At 36.6% G+C, this 20,374-nt stretch overlaps 1 long non-coding RNA gene across 1 annotated transcript; it reads right to left on the reverse strand.

Moving 5' to 3' along the window:
- Positions 1–1,585, reverse strand: LOC309715932. The gene is made up of 2 exons (XR_014279335.1): positions 1,080–1,585; positions 1–371 (listed from the first exon to the last, which is right to left on the reverse strand). It is a non-coding gene; the product is annotated as an uncharacterized lncRNA (long non-coding RNA).
- Between the last annotated feature and the right edge of the window lie 18,789 nt (positions 1,586–20,374).

Genomic DNA, 20,374 nt, shown 5'->3' on the forward strand with positions numbered 1-20,374 from the left:
AAAGTTGCTATGAATTGTATTAAACTATTTAGCAACAATTTAACAGCATTTTATGAACAGGAATGAAAACATAAAATAAAATACAGTGACAGCAATAATAATAACAGTCAGAATCCTATCTGAGCTCAGATATGTCAGTCTTGCCGGCTTAATAGTCAGTGTTCAGTCAAGTCAAATCCAACAGGTCAAAAGTCTGTGATTGGTGCGATTTCGTCCTACCGCACTGTTGCAATTGTTCGTGAGAGAAGAGCAACCTGCCCTTCTGGGCCAACTCAGAATGGCTGTGGTTCGGTTCGGTTCAAAGGGAAAGGCTCGCCATCTTCCTCGTCAGGAAGAGATCCAGGTCTCACGATCCCATAAAAAAACCTAGCCTGTAAACAACAGGACTATTACTAATTCAGTTCACACTCTAATGATATACATGGCCATATGTAAATAATGTAAGTGCTATAACAAAACAAGCACAAAACATTAATTCTAATTTCTAACTATAGTCTATACAGTGCATCTTAATCATGAATGCAATCTTTAAATCACAATCAGCTTATTCTATCGTCAAGGTGCACATTTCTATCAGAAATCAGAAATAAACCATAAACTATGGTAGATTATTTTTTTACAGTATTGCCCTTTAACTGAATTACAGGAGCATTGCTTTACACTGCATAGCAATGAAGCAATATATTATTTACACTCAATGTACAGAATAAAATTACCAAAAGAATATACAAAAACCCACAGGCTGTAGTTTTACAGTATGTGGTAACGTATCAGCACAGTAAGAATACACACGGACATCTATCCAGTGCCGCTCGAGCATCAAATGTAACAAAATAAAGTAGATTCATGACCTTTAAGATCAACATTAACTTATTCCATCATCTAATTTTAGTGCATTTAATATTCAACAAGTAATACTAGAACATCATCAGCACACAAGCTGAGTGCTCAAAATGGCTGAACTCAGTGAGAAACCCCGTGTGTTCTCCCACAGTGAAAACGTGGTCAGCTACAGCTATGAGCATTAGGCTAGTTAGTTTTTCAATTAGCCTGATTCGCCCAGTCCCAGTTTAACTCACCAGCACACTTCTAATGTTCAACTCTCAGAGAGGATCTTGTTCAACTCTCAGAGAGGATCTTGTTCAACTCTCAGAGAGGATCTTGTCCACTTCATCCGCTCCCGCGCAGATCGCGATGGTTTCAAGGTCCGAAATGTTCACAATAAATCAGGTCCGTTTCTCCAAGGTCCATGCAGATCTCCGGTATGGATATTTGCTCAATTTATCAAGTTAATAGTTATTTTCCAGCGAAAAGCTTGGCGGTGAAAATCAGTGATGGTCTCGTGCACCTCCGTCTCTCTCTGTGTCTGAGCACGTGACGGTACAGAGCAGGGGAAGGCGGGGCTTGTTCCTTCCTAACCAGTAGGGGTGTTAAATATACTCTTTGGGTTTTATTCTTATATTTATAGTATTTATCTTTTATTATTGATTTATTTTTGATCAACTCAGTGATTAACAGAGTAATGATAAATCCCAATTAACAATAACATGTTGTAGTGCATTACTGAGTCGTGTAAACTCACTGGGTTACACACACATTGCAAACCTAGTAAATTAAAAACATGTCTGAGTATTACTTAAAAATCATAATAAATGTTAGACATGTAATAGACAATATTTCAGCCTTAAATAGACATCTTTCATAAGTTGTATGAATTTTAGTTAATTTTAGGAACTGCAGCAATGTGCTTGTGTTTGATGATGGACTGTAAATTGGAAAGTTAACACTGATTAACAATTTAGAACCAGAATGCCAGTGATGGAGTAGCTCACAGTTCATCAAAGTTATTATCTGTAAAATGACAAATCTGATTTTGACATAGAGGACAATTTGGTGTCTACTTAGGTGGTAGTTTTGGGCAAATTTCACTAAAAGGCAGATTAGGTAATCACTATGAGCAAGTTTGATTCAATTCTCACCAATATTGTAGAAGGATGATAGTCAACTAGCCATGCCATAAGCTCACTGGGTGTTAGGGCTAATAATTAATTTTAATTTTTAACCTTTAAATCTGCAAATGCAAGAATGTTTTGGTACGTTTGCTTGCAGATGCAAAAATGCATAAATACATAAACTCTACTAGTATGCATTTGCTCTCAGTCAAGAAAATTAAAAAACTTTTTTTTAAAGAAAAGTTTGATTAAGTCAAGCAAAATGTGCTGTTTCGTTACTGTCGACAAATTCAGTGAACTTACCTTTTTTAATATTAATGAAGATGTTCAGGTCACAAATATGTACTTCAGTTAAAAAACAAACAGTTTAATTTATTTTATGACTTGGCAAACAAGAATATCTTGAGGTATAATCTGTTTAAGGCTTAGCGATTTGGATTGCATTATTATTATCAGTTATGGATTTGATTCCCTATAGATTCTCATTGCGTTCTCATTGGCGCCACTTTGTGAGTGACCACCATCACTAAGCAGCTTATCAAATATATTACATTTGTACAAATTAATTGCATGCTGTTGGTCAAATGTTTGTCCGTGTTGTCTTTTTGCGATCAGTGTTGGGGTCATTACTCAAAAAAGTAATAATTACACATATTACACAAAACACCTTACTGTTTGACTTTTTACATTATTATATGAATTTTGACTTTTTTTTCAAAATGATCCAAAAAAAATTTTCTTAATGTGGCGCTAATACTTCTTCATATAAAGCCAAAATCACAACGCAAAAATGAAAACCAGTACAAAAAGACTTCAGAGCACAGTGATTCTACTTTAAAAACATGAAGAGGTATGAACAGAGTGCAGCCTAAATGCTCATCAGTTTGTTATTTGTTGAAGTTCAGGGTCTGGCTGGGCTGGGGTCAGCATTTCACTCAGATTTCACTCTAGATATACCCGCTGTAGACTGCACCGCTATTTTCCTCCTCCACACAAAAACTGAAATCAGCTGACTGAAGCACAAGTGCAACTGGAACCAATAATTCAGATCAATAGACATTCCAAGGAATTTGAGTACTGGGAACCGGTTCTCTACAAGAATGAGTTCTCGATTCCCATGCCGAATCCTGACAAAGGCTGAATTGGACCAAATACAGTAACATATCATATCTGATGGGATTTAAAAGTATATAGCTCTCAAACAGATATAAATTACCTAGACAAACAAAAACGAATGCTTACTCTGAAATTTGTTACCTATATTTCTTTTCTTTTTTCTTTGTCCTTTTTTTCGTCTCTTCTAGCTCCAGTGTCAAAGCCAGGCCTGTCTCAGAAATGCTTGTCATCAGAACATATGAAGATCAGCTGCTTCTCTGAAGGAGATGGAGTACAATTCATTTTGAATTTGGATGGTCAGATACTTACACAAAGCAAAGACAACAACCAATCTCCATACATCGGGACATCCCAGTTTTCATATCTTACTGTTGACTTACATGTGAAGCAGATTGGAAACCTTAGTTGCCAAGTTTGGAATAATATTAGCAGAAATGAAACAGTTATTCACCTGGCAGCCTGCAAAGGTAGAGTATTTTAAAATCTATTGCTTACCATTTCAATAATATTTTCTGATATATCATTACATATTTTACTTTAAAGGAATTTAAATATATATGTGATAAAATTGTCATTGTGCTGGGTCTGTAACCCAGCATTTATGTTTTTTTGGACTTTTTGACCTTTTGTTCTTATGATGGTAGAAATTGTTTCTTAGTCTTTTTTTTCAGTTTCCTCGTTTAATCACTTGTATTTCTGGTTCTTAGTCACTTCAAATCAAATCAAATCAAATCACTTTTATTGTCACATCACATGTGCAGGCACACTGGCACAGCACATGCGAGTGAAATTCTTGTGTGCGAGCCCCACAAGCAACAGAGATGTGCAAACACAATAACACAAACGAGCAAAATACAAGAATGGCCAACCTGAAACTAATAAATATATGTACAATATATAATAGTGTATGCATTTCTGGATGTGTGTGTATACTAAATATTTTCCTACGTGTGTGTGTGTGTGTGTGTGTGTGTGTGTATACACATTTTTACAAATTAAATAGTAAAAAAAAAAAAAAGAAGAAAAAAAAAGTCACTTGTTCTTTTAGTAAGTTCCCTTTCACGCCCAGTTGCCTGGTCTTGAGTTTGTATCTCCTGTGTTACTGATTTTTGCTTCTCCGTGTTTTCTATCATGTATAGTTTTGTTTCCATTTTTATTCATCTGTTTTCAAGTCGTGTCCCTCGGTCATTCTGTTTCTGATATTTATACAGTGTACGTCTCAGTGTATTGTATTAGTTCCAGCTGTGTTCCCTAGTCTTTCCCATGGCCTTGTGATACGGTGTGTATTTAGGCCCACTGTCTTCCTCTGCTCTTTGTTGCGTCGCCCTAGTTGCTGTGTGTTTCCCCGAGGTACTTCATTATTTCTGGTTACTCTTAGCTCCAAGTTCCAAGTTCTTATTTTCCTGTTTCAGTTTTGTTTACTTGTATTTAGTGTTCCTGAGTTTTTGGTGTTACAGCAAAAAAGCTGCCCCCTTTAGTTCATCCTTTTGTATTTAAGTCCTGCAATTTGCTGGACAACCTCTGCCTGCCACACAGGTGGTTATGACAAAAACAGATTACATTTCAGCCTCAGTGTCTTCAAATTGTGGTATTGGATGTCACTTGTGAATTCTTGTGGTTACAAATTATTTTACATACTATACATACTTGCCTACTGGTGGCGCCAGTGTCCGGCAGCCTCGCCTCTGTCAGTGTGCCCCAGGGCAGCTGTGGCTACAATGTAGCTTGCCATCACCTGTGTGAATGTGTTTGTGAATGGGTGGATGACTGGATGTGTAAAGCGCTTTGGGGTTCTTAGGGACTAGTAAAGCGCTATACAAATACAGGCCATTTACCTTTTACATGCCCTATGATCTTACTGTATATTCAACATCAGGTGGATGGAACAATGGAATAAAATATAAATAAATATCTGAGAAGCATTTTGGTATCTTTCATTTTGTCAAGATATTCAATATTGTCTGACATTTGCTTTTTAATTTCAGATTCTGTTAAAACCTTGACAGTGGCTGTGATAGCAACTGTCATCACGCTCTTTATCGTTGTGGCTTTGAGTTTGGCTGTAAAACAGTTTTGTAAAAAAACAAGACCAACAACTGTTGATGAGGGTAAGTGAAATACTTACACATTGCTTGAAAAAAAAAAGACTTTTAAAACAATATAGCTTCCTCCAAAACACAATACACTTTTTTGTTTATTTTTCCCTCCACAGATGATGTTGACAGTGACATTATCTACACAGATGTTAGAGTGATAAGTCCTAACAAATTAAACAAAATCAACTCAGGAGAATCAGCTGGGATAGGTTCCAGCACTGACGTTGACTCTGAAGTGGATCAGCCATGAAGAAGATGAATGGATGAATTTTTTTGCTTGTGTACATTTTTTTTGTTATTGATTATTTGTTATTATTATTTGTTATTAGTTTTTTTTTTCATTATTGAGTTATCCTAATTACTCAAAGATTCAGCAATCAAAAGGACTAACATGAATGATAACCAAAAAACAATTTTGTTATTGCTGTGAGGAACATGTTAGAAGAGGACAAACTGAAAGACCCTGATCATTTTTAAACTCAAGATGGAGACAAAGGTAACCACATTGCACGATACAGTATGTTCTGTGTTTAAAGTAGCTCCTTTTAGGAAAATGGCAAGTTTGTGTACTTTGTCATACACATTGACAACACACACATTTATTTACAGCTATATGTATATATATAAATAATGACTACATTAAAAAAATCTCTTTCCCTTTCAGTATATTAGTGTGTCTCTCTGTTTTATTGTATCTTTGTAGATAAAAATAAACATCCTAGTCGTTACTTGCCTGAAGCAGAGACTGTTAGAATGGAAAAAGTTGTGGTCTAAACACACTAGTGCATGTTTGGTTCTTATGTCTTATTTTAAACTTCCTGTTAGAGTCTTAACAGAGTTTGGTATACCATACAAGACATGGAAAAAGTGCTTTAAGCATATGTCCACCACAATTCTGAGAACACAGTTCAATAACAGGAAATGAGCTCTTACTGCACACCACATATCTCATGTTCTCAAAACTCAAAATGTTCACAAAACTCGAACTAGAACACGGCCACAGGGGCAGGAATGACATGAGACACAACTGACTGGGGGAACAAAACAAAAGACATGAAGACTGTGCTAAACACCAAGGCACATGAAAAAAACTTAAGAACTAGACTTCAAAGTAAGAGAATTACTACCAGTAAACAAATTTTTACTGCTGTGTTATAGAAACTAGGGCTGGGCGATATGGCCTAAAATCCATATCGCGGTATAATTGAAGTCAAATGAACACTGAGAGTTAAAAACGGTCTAAATTCTTTCATCTATAATAAAATCATTAGCGTTGCTGCTTTACCAGGTGTAACAATTAAGTTTAACATCCAGGCATCCATGAAAACAGAATTTATTAAATTTAATGGAGTTAGAAGTTAACAGGAAGTTAGCTCGCTAGTTTCCACCTAAACATGATATAGCATGTTCTGACTGAGAGATTTTTGAAACTAATTCAAACGTACAGCTCTGCTACCACTTCCAACATAAATGAAGACAGAAAACTAAACAGCAGTGACGTTTGCAGGGTTACTGAAGTTGGACTACCTGGTATATAATGTTGTGCTACGTGATTGCTAGTGACACAGCAATGTTGCATAACATTAGCACAGTGAAGCTGGAGGATGAACGCCAACTTTTTTTCCACTCGATAAAAGTTAATGTGAGGGATTCTGGTGGTTAGGGACAAATGCAATCGCATAGCCGAATGCTATACATGGGCCAAACTTCAATCAGGAGAACAACTAAGATTATTCATCCACAATATGAGGTTAGTTATTAATATACTGCAACAACATGGGAATAGAACAGCTGCGAGAGAATTCAACATTAATGAATCAATGTTACGGAAGTGGAGGAAGCGCAGTTTTTGGCTTTCCCCATATTTCAAAAGTGCTTCATCTCTTTGCAGCCATAATGCTCGGGTCTTATTTTCTACAGTTGACAGGCTAACAAACCCTCCTGTGTCAGTGGCAGCTGAACTTCATTCGACCATGGCCTGCAATGACTTTGCCAAATTCTTCACTGAAAAAATCCAAAAAATTAGACAAGCAATTGGTACATCAACAGCAGATCCAGGATATGTACTGTGTCCACCAAAAAACGGTTTAAACACCATGAAACAGTTTCAACCTATTAACAGCAAAGACCTGGAGGACATCTTAGGTCAACTGAACTCCTCCTCCTGCTGTTTAGATGTCCTGCCAACAAGTTTTTTCAAAAAGGTCTCAAAGACTTTAGAGTCAGACCTGTTACAGATCGTCAACTTTTCTTTATTATCAGGTGTGTTTCCAGAATCACTAAAAACTGCTGTAATCAAACCTATACTGAAAAAGGACAATCTTGACAAGACACAAATGAACAACTACAGGCCGATCTCAAATCTCCCGTTTTTAAGTAAGATCATTGAAAAAGCAGTTTCTCAACAGCTCAGTTACTTCTTAAAACAGAATAATTGCTACGATGCCTTCCAGTCAGGTTTTAGACAGAACCAAAGCACTGAAACTGCTCTGACCAAAGTGTTTAATGACATATGTCTGAATACAGACAGTGGAAAAATGTCAGTCCTAGTTTTACTGGATCTCAGTGCAGCATTTGATACAGTTGACCACAACATATTACTCAAACGACTGGAGAACTGGACAGGTCTTTCAGGAACTGTACTAAACTGGTTCAAAACATACGTAGAAAACAGGAAATACTTTGTATCAATAGGTAACTTCACATCTGAGCAGACAAGTATCACATGTGGAGTTCCCCAAGGTTCCATCTTGGGACCCCTTCTGTTTAACATCTACATGCTCCCACTGGCACAGATTATAAACAACAACAAAATAAACTATCACAGCTATGCAGATGACACACAAATATATATCACAATGTCACCAGGAGACCGAGGCCCTGTACAGGCTCTTGGTAAATGCATTGAGGAAATCAATGACTGGTTGTGCCACAATTTTCTCCAACTAAACAAAAACAAAACTGAGGTAATAGTCTTTGGCGCCAAAGAAAAACGATTACAGGTCACCAGAGAACTTCAATCTATACATCTAAAAACCACAAACCAGGCGAGAAATTTGGGTGTAGTGATGGATGCAGACCTAAACTTAGAAAAACACATTAAGACAATAACAAAGTCAGCTTACTATCACCTCAAGAATATATCAAGGATAAAAGATCTGATGTCTCAACAGGACCTGGAAAAACTAGTCCATGCATTCATCTTTAGTAGGCTTGATTACTGTAACAGCATCTTTACAGGTCTACCTAAAAAATCAGTCAGACAACTACAGCTCATTCAGAACTCTGCTGCTCGAGTCCTCACTAAGACCAAAAAAGTGGACCACATCAGTCCAGCTCTGAGGTCCTTACACTGGCTGCCTGTCCGTCAGAGGATAGACTTTAAAGTTCTGATGCTGGCCTATAAAGCTCTGAATGGTTTAGGACCAAAATACATCAATGACCTCCTGACCCAGTATGAACCTTCCAGATCCCTCAGGTCATCTGGATCCGGTCTTTTATCAGTTCCCAGAGTCAGAACCAGACACGGAGAAGCTGCATTCAGCTTTTATGCTCCTTATATCTGGAACAAACTCCCAGAAAGCCTCAGATCAGCTGAAACACTCAGTTTATTTAAATCCAGGTTGAAGACTCACCTGTTCTCAGCTGCATTTGAATAAAGCACCAAATCCACACTTTAAGCTTAAATTTCAAAACTTACATTTAACTACTGATTTTATCTACTGTTCTGATTTTATCTGTTTTGATTTTATATACTGTTTTGTTTGTTTGTTTGTTTGTTTGTTAATTAGTTAGTTAGTTTATTTGCTTGTTTTAATCAATTTTAAATCATGCTTTTTATTTGTTCTTGTTTCTAATGTCTCTGTAAAGCACTTTGAATCACCTTGTTGTTGAATTGTGCTATACAAATAAACTTGCCTTGCCTTGCCTTGCCTTGCTATGACTGTCGCACGCAATCATTTGCAGATGATAATGGTTGTAGCCGCTGCAATGCTTTCGACCAAAACAGGCGCAGCTTGATGACATCATCAACATGCGCTATTGCGGTAGAGCGGTATAGTCAAAATCTCTATCGTTGGCCAAATTTATATGGTTTCTATCGTATATTGTTTATATCGCCCACCCCTAATAGAAACAATGAATTCCTTCTACATGAGTATTGCAGTTCTGACAACAACGGCTTTGGCAAAAGGTATTCACTGTAAAGTAAGATATATTACCTGGGTTTCAATAAAGACACACTGATTGAGACTGCGGCAGAAGGCAATCATTTGCACTAATAAAAATAAAATTTAAAACATTGACTTTTAAAATATAAATTACAGTAAAGATAGAAATCATCTTGGAGAAACTTTAATTTTAAATTTACATGAATTTTGTTTTTTATATATAGAAAATTAAGGATGTATCTTGCCCCTTGGCACCTGAAGTAGGCTCCTGTCCTCACTGCTACCCTGAATTATACAAGCCAAAGAAAATGGATGGGATGGAAAATAATTTAATATAATGAATAATGTTTTCCAGTTGGTGTAAACGTTTTAAAAAATATTAAAAATTTCTTTTTTGTTGCTTTTAGATTCAATTGTATGCCTTTTTTGAAAAATCTCCTGGAAACCATCATTGTGTCGGAGCTGCAGGACAGCTGCTAATTTTTCATCTGCCATTCAAAGCTAACTCTTCACTTTTAATCATGAAGGATGACAAACACAGGATTTTAACCACAAATCATCAGGGGAAAATAAAATTAAATAAGGAATTTGCGGATCAGTCACAAAGCATAAACAACGGAACACTTAAGTTAGGTAAAGCTATGAAGAAACACTCAGGATATTAGCTCTTAGAGGAATTCGATCCTTATGGAAGATTGCTGAAAAATGTTAAAGTATATTTAAAAGTACACAGTAACTTATTATATATTTATTTATTTATTTATTTATTTATTTGCTTGTTTATTTTTTAAAATCAATATTTTGTTCTAGCTCAGGTTTTTTTTTTAGGTTATGCTATTAACAAAACACAGAATGCACACATTGTAAAAAAGGTCAAAAAGTATGACTTAAGATAAACAAATTTCAGGAATGAAACCTAATGATGTCTAAGCTTTAATTTGTATCAGCAACTACAGCAGCGTACTTGCAGTTACTACTGAAGAATAATTTGTAAAATAATTAATTATTAGGTTAAAAATAATTATTTTGTTGTTTTAGAAGTATTGAAAACATGCATGTACAATGTACTGTGAATTAATATTTAAACAGAAAAGTGGAAAATTGAATAAAAATTCAAGAATAAGACAAACAAATTAATGGTTTTACATTTAACAGGATTTAATAACAATGTAAATAGCTAAGAGACAACTTAAATTATTAAATAATTCTCATTGTTTTTCTGATTTAAAAAAAGAATAGTTCCTCAGGAACTTGTTTTATTTATTTATTTATTTATTCAGCATCTTTTATATAAATCTTTCAGCTCCAGTGTCAAAGCCAGCACTGTCTCAAACATGCTGGCCACCAGAACAGATGAATGTCAGCTGCTTCTCTGAGGGGGATGAAGTACAATTAATTTTGACTCTGGACAATCACTTTCTGATACAAAGCAAAGACCAATCAATGAGCAACTGGACAGCTGAGAAATCCATTGTTTGAAAGGTTACCATCAGGTTTAGGCTTGCTAAATAAACCTTTATATAATCATCTAATATGTAACACACTTATTCTTTATAAATGATGGAAATAACATAAACACAAAGGGATACAGAATATCCATGCATTTTCTTCTGGTTAATATGGCCCAGGTCATGGGGGCAGTAGCCTAAGCAGGGAAGCCCAGACCTCCTTCAACCAAGCCACCTCCTCCAGCTAATCTGGGGGAACACCGAGAGGTTCCCAGGCCAGCTCAGAGATATAATCTCTCCAGCATGTCCTGGATCTGCCCCAGGACCTCCTCCTGATGGGGCATACCTGGAAAACCTCACCCAGTAGGCCAGCCACATTGCAGCCACAGCTCAGTGCAGCAGCCTCCGCAATAGAGTTGCTGAACATGGTCAAATCAGAAGCTCTGCTGGAAATGGAAGTTGAAGCTCTTGCGAACCAGGGCCTCTACTACAGGTTCACAGCATACCCTCACTATTTAGCATCCTACCCCACCACCTGATTCAACTCACCACCAGGTGTTGATCAGTTGACAGTGTTACGGGTTCAGATATTGAGGGTGAGCACAAAAACAATAATGGTCCAGAAGAGCTTCGGTCAAACAATGATTTTAATGAACACACGCGTGGGGAGATGAACATTGCACACAGACAGCATCGATCTCCAAATGGTGGAGCATTACTCAAACTCTTATAGCCACTGTTGACCCACCTAGTCGTAAAAGCCTAAACATTCACATTTTCCTAACTCCTAGCGAGCCTGACTTATGGCGTTGACTCCCTATTTTGTCTGCCTTTAACAACGGCGGGAGTGAAGCTCCCGTGGAATGTGCTCTGTCTCCTCTACTATCAGAAAAAACAGGGTCCTGACTCTCTGAAAACAGTATTTCTTATAACTCAGCAGTATAATGCATCATAAAACAATATCATTCATTCACAATAAATCAGCAGTCTAATGTAATGCAAATCAGTTTAACAAATGTAATCGTTATCACCTTTTTCTAATTCAGGAGAATAATGCAAACTAAAACTACATAATAGCTTCACAATCCTTAATTAGGGGCATAACATGGCATACGATAATATTATAATCTCACAATTGCTCACCCCTTCTCTTTACCCAAGTGTCCAGAACATATGGTCGTAGATCATGGATACGATTAAAAAAATCGAGCAACAACCTGTGACCTAGGGTGTCCTGGTGCCACATGCACTTATTCAGTTCAATTCATTTACCGGTAAGTTTTTATATATAATTTATATAGTGCCAAATCACAACAACAGTTGCCTTAAGGCACTTTATATGGTAAGGTAAATATCCTACAATAATAGAAAGAAATCAGAGAAAACCCCAAAGCTTCCTTTTAACAGGAAGAAACCTCCAGCAGAACCAGGCTTCAGGGAGGGGCGGCTATCTGCCATGAGCGTTTGGAGTGAAAATGTGAGTTAAAAAGGTGACTTAAGAAGAAACACTCAGCACATCATAAGAATCCCCCAGCAGCCTAGACCTATGGCAGTTAACAGTTCAGAATACTCAGCCTTCTTGGAGTTCTTGGGAGGGGTGCTCAAGGGTGCTGCACCTGGATACTCTTACTGGGGGACTTCAACACTCACGTGGACAACGACAGTGAGACATGGAGAGGCATGATTAGGACCACCTGATCTGAACCCGAATGGTGTTCCCTTACTGGACTGCAGAAAACAACAGTTTGGCCAAAGTGAACAGGTTCAAACATAAGGGTGTTTTGTTGCTCCACATGAATGCCAGTGCTTAGGGTACTTGTCTTGTTGAAATATCCAGCTCCAGAGCAACTTCAACTTGGTCACTGATTCTTGAACATTGTTCTCAAGAATCTCCTGATATTGACTGGAATCCATGAACCTTCAACTTTAACAAGATTCCCAGTACCTGCACTGGCCACACAGCCCCACAGCATGATGGAACTGTCACCACATTTTACTGTGGGTAGCGTGTGTTTTTCTTAGAATGCATACTGTCTGTTGTTATGTCCAAATAACTCAATTTTAGTTTCATCAGTCCACAGCACCTTATTTCAAAATGAAGCTGGCTTGTCCAAATGTGCTTAATCACACCTCAAGCGACTCTGTTTGTGGCATGTGTGCAGAAAAGGCTTCTTCTGCATTACTCTCCCATACAGCATCTCCTTCTGCAAAGTGCGCTGAATAGTTGAACGATGCACAGTGACACCATCTGCAGTAAGATTATGTTGTAGATTATGAGCTGGTCTGTGGGTTGAGTATTTTTCTTGACCTGCCACTTTGGGCTTTAACTAGAACTGTGCCTGTCGTCTTCCATTTCCTCACTATGTTCCTCACAGTGGAAACTGACAGCTGAAATCTCAGAGATAGCTTTTTGTATCCTTCCCCTAAACCGTGATCTTGAAAAAACTTTGTTTTCAGGTCATTTTAGAGTTTTTTTGAAGCTCCCATGTTGCCACTCTTCAGAAAAGATACAAATAGGAGAAACACTTGCAATTGGCCACCTTAAATAACCTTTCTCATGTTTGGATTTACCTGTGTATGTAGGTCAAGGGTCAATGAGCTTACCAAACAAATTTTGTGTTCCAATAATTAGTGCTAAAAGTATTCAAATCAATAAAATGACAAGGGTGCAGGTGCCTAGTTTAGTTATTTAAACTAAACTAGGCACCTGCCTAAAACATCTGTAACCTTTAGCAGTAATTGTAACAGATTTTTGAAGTAAATCATATCAAATCATATCACTGTCACCAGGTGGGGACAGTGCAATGCACCTGATGGGGTACAAAGTGCTGGAGGACAGGGCTGTGTTGACTGTAGACATTTAAAAAGTCCATATGGTAGATGAAAAAAACTGTGGGAACTAAACTGAAACCGGAATATTAGAAAGGCAAAAGAAAGGGGTTGTCATGGTAGGGTAGGAATGTAAGAAAAGAATCTATACACATAAAACATGCGCACACAGACACACACACACACACACAGTGAAATTTTATAACTTCTCCAAAATACTGTATATACTATGGAGAAAGGTTTGCATCATAGAATAGAATGGAATGCCTTTATTGTCAGTATATAGTTGTACAGTGAGATACAGAGCAAGGCAGAAAGCTTATTAAATGTTTTAACTCTAGTGATACAATAATTTCGCAACTGTAAAATCAGCATTTTTGTCATATTTAAAAGGTAAATCGAATATAATCTGTTTTGTAAGCTATTTTCCTTTAAAATACAGTGTGTGTGGTTTTTTTAACATCATAATTATAACAATCCATGATTATGTGGATATGCATATTAGATAGTTTAAGTGAAATACAAGCCCACCAGAAAGGCAGGGGAAAAGCCCTGTAACTTACTTTAAAACAAAATATGTTCCCCAAAATGGTGGGCAGAGCTACAGACTCATGACACCCTTACCCAGTTAGCTAGCGGCTAAAAACCATCACTACTTAAGCAGTTAGTAAAAGGACAGGTAACGTTTTGTTGCACTGTTACACACACAGCATTTGTTTTGTTTTAATTCTTCAGTTGCAGCAAGACAACTTAACAATGTGTAGTTAACTGTTATTGTTCAGGGGCACAGGCAGGACTGCCTGATTGTAAAAACCCTTGATGTGAAACACAAGAGTTGAATTGCAAATAATGTAATGATCCGTACTAGCCACATGATGGGGCCAAAGTCCCAAACTGGAACTTGGGCCTGGGGCCAAAATCAGACCGCAAAGACTCCAGCCCCACTCTACTGACATGGTATGCAAATTTATAAGAACTCCCTGAACTACCAGAGCTTTTTCTCTCAAGTTTTACTTCTTTTACTTTTCTTTTTTGTTCTTTCTTTGTGTCTTAAAATATACACGAGTCAGTTAGTGTATCTTCAGCTGAGACACTTAAAATAGAAAGCGCTGTGGTTTTAGCGTAATCTGGTTTTAACATCCCACATTAAGGAGTTAACTCTTTTCACAAACTCTCATAATGCGGTGTATGTTGACATCATCTACATTGCAAGAGCGTAAATGAAAAAGAAAAATGGATAAGTAATTTAATGGTATGTCTACAAAGATCCAGACTTTGTGGACCATTCTGACTTTTTAGCCTGCAATGTCAGACAGACAGATTTATATTGTTTGGAGGAGCAGCATTATATAATGCTAAATAAATGCTCAGACAACACTGACAGCACTGGTCAGTTGCAATGCTGATCTTGGACCAATCTTGTTATGAAGACGTAGGAACAATACTAACACAGGATATCAGATCTTGCTTTGTACGTACTGTAAAACATACCGTTGAACAGTCTTTCCTGTGAATTATTATTAACAGTTTAATCTGGAGATAATTTCTGTGCCTCTATACTTGTACTCAATACAGCAGCTTGAAAATGCATATTTAAAAAATGTATAGCTCTAAATTAGCCAGCTACTACAGTATATGTACATATTTGTACAAGTACAGAAAAAAATATGATACAACACTAAGTGCCTTAATATGACATCAGTGACTTTAAATAGATGCTTACTTATTTCTGTCCAAACCAAAACACCATAGCTTGTCCCACCCTGCTGCCACAGAGAAGGACTTCTGCTGCAGGTCAGTTGTGCTAAACTTATGTCTCAAGAAATGTAGTGAAACAACTGTACTTCGAAAAAACAACAAAGAATTCTAAAATATATTTTAAAAAAAAACAACCTTGAAAATTCATGCAAGAAATCTTTTTACAACTTCTTATGTCCTCATGTTCTTTCCTTCTATTTTGGAAACACATATTAGTTGTGTTATGTCATATGTGCAGTAGAAACAATATTCTAATTGTATCTCAACAGAAAATGATTTTGATCTACATGATTGTCACAGCTCCAGCAATCATTGCTGTGGCACAAGGTACGCTTCAATTATTTATGTAGATAAAAAATTCATACAGCTTTTCAATTAATTCACAAAAGCATTTAAATATTTGATTGTATTATTCATTGTGTGGTCTGATGTCATAAAAGCATACATAACTATATATATATATATATATATATATATATATATATATATATATATATATATAAATGCTGTATAACATTACATTAGATAATGGTTTCATTAGTTGTTGCATTGAAATAGTCATTAACAAGTCATTTCAGGGATATGAGATGTGTTAGTAACTGTAAAAATAAACCATTTGAAATGTATAATATTCAAAGTATATGGTTTTCACTGTTGTAAAAATGAATGACAATGGTTAATTTCTCCTTTTCTTAATTTTCTCATTAGGGTTATTGAAATGCAATCTAACTGAACCTCGACCCCCGACGTGTTTTGGATTTTTAGGAGAACCACTCATTTTTTACTTACCTACTATTCCGTATACAAGGACAAGCTTGACAAAGAATAAAGATGTCATTTTAAGATTAAAAAATAATTCATTAGTTAATATAAATGAAAACTTCAAGAGTCGTACATTCTTTGGAAATGGAATATTCAATCTAACAAAAGCAACAAAAAATGACTCTGGAGAGTACACGATGGAACAATACAATTCTACTGATGGTGTGTTATTGCACACAGTTCACATCTATCTGGCTATACTAGGTAAAACCAAACAATCACTGTCTTCAAATAACGTATGTGCAATACTAAAGTAAATGTCAGAATGTGTTATGAAGCTAAAAACAGAGGGAAAAATAACTTTTTCAAACTGAGGACTTTATGTCTGAAAGGTCACAAAATTCAAAACCTGCAGGTTTTTTTTAGTCAGTTTTGCAGGTACATACGAGTTTCAGGATTATAATTATAGTATTTAATACATGTTATTTTATTTTATTATAATTGGCAGTTATATATTATAAAAGACTTCCAATTATAATCAAATCAAATTATTGTTCATATTCATACATATTTCAAACATAAGTATGTATATAAAGGCTTTAGAAACAGATAACAGGTTGTAGAGCTGTCAATGACATATTATAATTGTTGTTGCATCTATATGTGACTGTGTGTTTGTGTTGTCACCAGACCGCCTGACAGTCAGCTGCTCCTCTGAACAATATGACCTGGAGTTCATTTTCTCTTTGGACACTAACGTGCTGATACAGACACGAGCAAATAGTCCAGAAAAACAGAGCATTTCAAATGCTACCATGAGCTTACATGGGCAACTGATGGGAAAGCTGATGTGTATGATTGTCCAAAACAATGTCAGCAGAGAACAAACCACCATTCATCTTACAGGCTGTTCAGGTATTACAGTTGTTGTTGTTTTTAAGTTCTTTTGTTTAGTGTTTACTACTACTACTACTAATAATAATAATAAATATCATTGCTAAAGAGGTTTTAGAGTTTGAAGCATAAATAGAAGTAAACCCTAACCCCACAATGAATTTTAAATTAAACAGCTCTGATGCAGTTAAAGTGCAGACTTTCAGCTTTAATTCAGTGGGTTGAACAAATCTGCCAAACTGTAGATTTTGCCTCTGTAGTGATTTCTTGGATGTTTTTTTTTCTCTTTTCTCAGCTGGCAGCTTTTGAGCTGCATGGAGAGCTTATTTTGTTGTCTGTTTACAGTGAAATCTTCCAAATGCAAGTACCACACCTCAGATCAACTTCAGTCCTTTTATCTTCTTAATTGATGATGACATAACGAAGGAATTGCCCACACTTGCCCAAGAAATAATCTTCGAGTCAGTTGTCCAATTACTTTTGGTCCCTTTTAAAAAAAGGTGGTACATGTTAAGGAGCTGAAACTCTTAAACCTTCCATCCAATTTGTATGTGGATAACCTCAAATACAAGCTGAGTGTCTACAAATTCTGTCTATGTCCATCATATAACTCTAATTGGAAGTGTTTTAGTAAACAGGTAAAAAAACAAAACTTGTGTATGGACCTAACTGTATGTGTGACTTGAGGTAATTGTAGCCCTTTAAACTATATCTTCATCTACAAGAATGTATTATCTCAATATATTCTTCTTAATGATTTTATTTTCTAGGTACTAAGTCTTCCCTCTGCGTTGTGACTGTGGCTGTAGTAGGAGGTGTTGCCATTCTGCTTATTTTGGCTATGTTCTTTGGTACTCGGCATTTCAAAAACACAACTGGTATCATGACTGTTAATGAAGGTAAGATTTGCTGTACATGTTAAATTAACTCTACTGCCTTTGTCAGTTCAGTCTCATTGAGTACCACACTAAAATTACACAATCACTTCCCAAATTAATATAAAACAATGCAGGTGTCTCGACATTCCTGAAAATAATTTTGGAAAATATGAAATTCATCTAGTTAAGTAAGTTATTCACCTTACAGTTAGAGCCATGGCTTGTTGCCCAAAGACACAGTTTTTGTTGTTTTGTCTCTGTATACCACAACAATGTATTTTAAATAAAGTAATCAATATGTGATTGAAATACAGTCTGTGGTGGTGAAGAAGACTGCCAAGATGGTATTTGGTTTAATTAATGAACAGAGGGAAGAAGACAAGGAGATTTGGTGTTGGAATGAGTAAGCACCAGAAAGTACAAGGCTGGGAAAGAAAAAGTCAAAAGGTCAGGAGCACTTGGCATCTAGTGTACAGCGAAGAGAGAGGTGACAAAGGAAAAAGGGTCAAACTGACGTGTATGTGAGGCTGGATACTGAAGAAGGAGGAAGTGCCTTGTATTGACTTGTTATTTTAAAAAAAATGAGCTGGAAAGGATGTGCAGTAAGTTACAGTGAGTATTTTAAGGACCATCTTCAGAGAGGAAGGCCTCAAATGGAGTGAAGATAGTGAAGAAGGAAGTGCAAAGGATCTGTACGGAAGCGTTGAACTCCAGATTACATACCTGTGAAGATATGATACAAGATACAGGGAAGATACTTGCAAAACAGACTGAACCATTCCCTGAAGCTGTGGGAAGGTTTTTTTAACATTAGGTTAAGGAGGGATGAGAGAGTCATATGTTAATGAGACAGTTTTGATAGAGAAGTATAGAGAAGTCCAGAAGGAGTTGCACTGTGCCTGGGTGGAGAAGAGAAAACAGGGCACTATATGAGAAAGAAGAGTGTCCAAGAACTATATGAGGGTGGTGCAGGACATGTATGAAGACAGTGAGACAGTAGTGTAGTGTGAGGAAGGAGGTCAAGGTGGGGGTGGGATTACATGAGGGATCTCAAAGAGCCTCTGAGGTGGAGGTTTGCATGGCAAGAAGAAGAATGGCATTGCTGAGCCAGCCACTGAAATCCTTTTTTAAAAGAATGTACCAGTTTACTGACTTCTAAAGTTCTCCTAAAGTTTTGATGGTCTGCATCAATTTGGGTCTTTGGGATGCAATCTAACATCAGGGTTCAATAGATCCAACTCATAAACAGCTAATGCAACACTTTTGTTAAATTCCCTAAGTCTGGAATTCAATCATATTTTGGTTGTTTCTTTCAAAATCCATTGCAGTGGTGCACATAGCACAAACTACCTGAATCTGACAGTATCCTAACATTATTGTTACAAGTCTTTCATATATAATTGTAAAATCTTTTGACTACCTAAAAATCAATTTCTGTTTCTATGTCTTTCAGATGATGCTGAAGATGACATCATCTACTCAGATGTTAAAGTGAAACAGCGTACAAGAAAAGCAACACCACGTTCAAATCAAGATGCAAGTTAGCTTTCCCCTAATACATTCTGACCTAGCACCAGTCTTAAACCTGTTCATGCCAAGTTAGCAGTTTCAGTTAGAAGCTCTCACCAACATCTTACATATAACACTGGAGATTTAAAAAGCTGTGGTCATTAGTGTTTGTGCGTTTCTTGTGCTCTTCTTTGTATATATAGCAAATAACAGCAAAGGTGAGCTGTGCCTCTCTAAGACAACAGCTGAGTCAAGCATCAACCATCATCTCATAGCTTAAACATTTTAGCTAATATTCACTGTGTCTGTCATGACTGTAAAACAATGAAACCCAACTTAGTTGCACAGCACACGCTGAGAAAGTGTATACTATACATGTATCTTGCGTAACACTGGCCTGATATTACTATTAGGAATCATAGCAGATATCAAAATGCCCACTTATTCTATGTAACAATACAAAAAACATGAAAGGCTCACTCTAGAAATACTTCTCCTGTTACAGTTTGTTATTTTAGTCATGTATTCTCAGTGCATACAGCTTTTTGCCTGCAGCTTAGAGTCTCAGTATTATATGTCATGTTTTGTGGTCATGTGACATTTTGAAAGTATAATAAAACGTGTTTTCCTCGTGTTCCACACAATTCCTTCTCAATCAGCATACTTTATTAATCCCAGTATTAATCCCAACATTCTCAAAATGTTGCATTTATTTTCTGTGTTTTGCAGTACAAACTATAAACCAAAGCCAGACATAAAGTGGAAAGAGACAAGAGTGTAAGAATTATTGTTTTCTTTTATAATCAAATCAAATCACTTTTATTGTCACAACACATTATTGGCACACTGGTACAGCACATGCGAGAGAAATTCTTGTGTCAAAGCTTCACAAGCAACATGTCATGGTCCTTGAAGGTAACGGTGGTCCCCGTGGTAATCGGAGCACTAGGTGCGGTGACTCCC

Source organism: Aulonocara stuartgranti (genome assembly GCF_965226115.1).
Source record: "Aulonocara stuartgranti genome assembly, chromosome: 10".
Taxonomy (NCBI): domain Eukaryota; kingdom Metazoa; phylum Chordata; class Actinopteri; order Cichliformes; family Cichlidae; genus Aulonocara; species Aulonocara stuartgranti.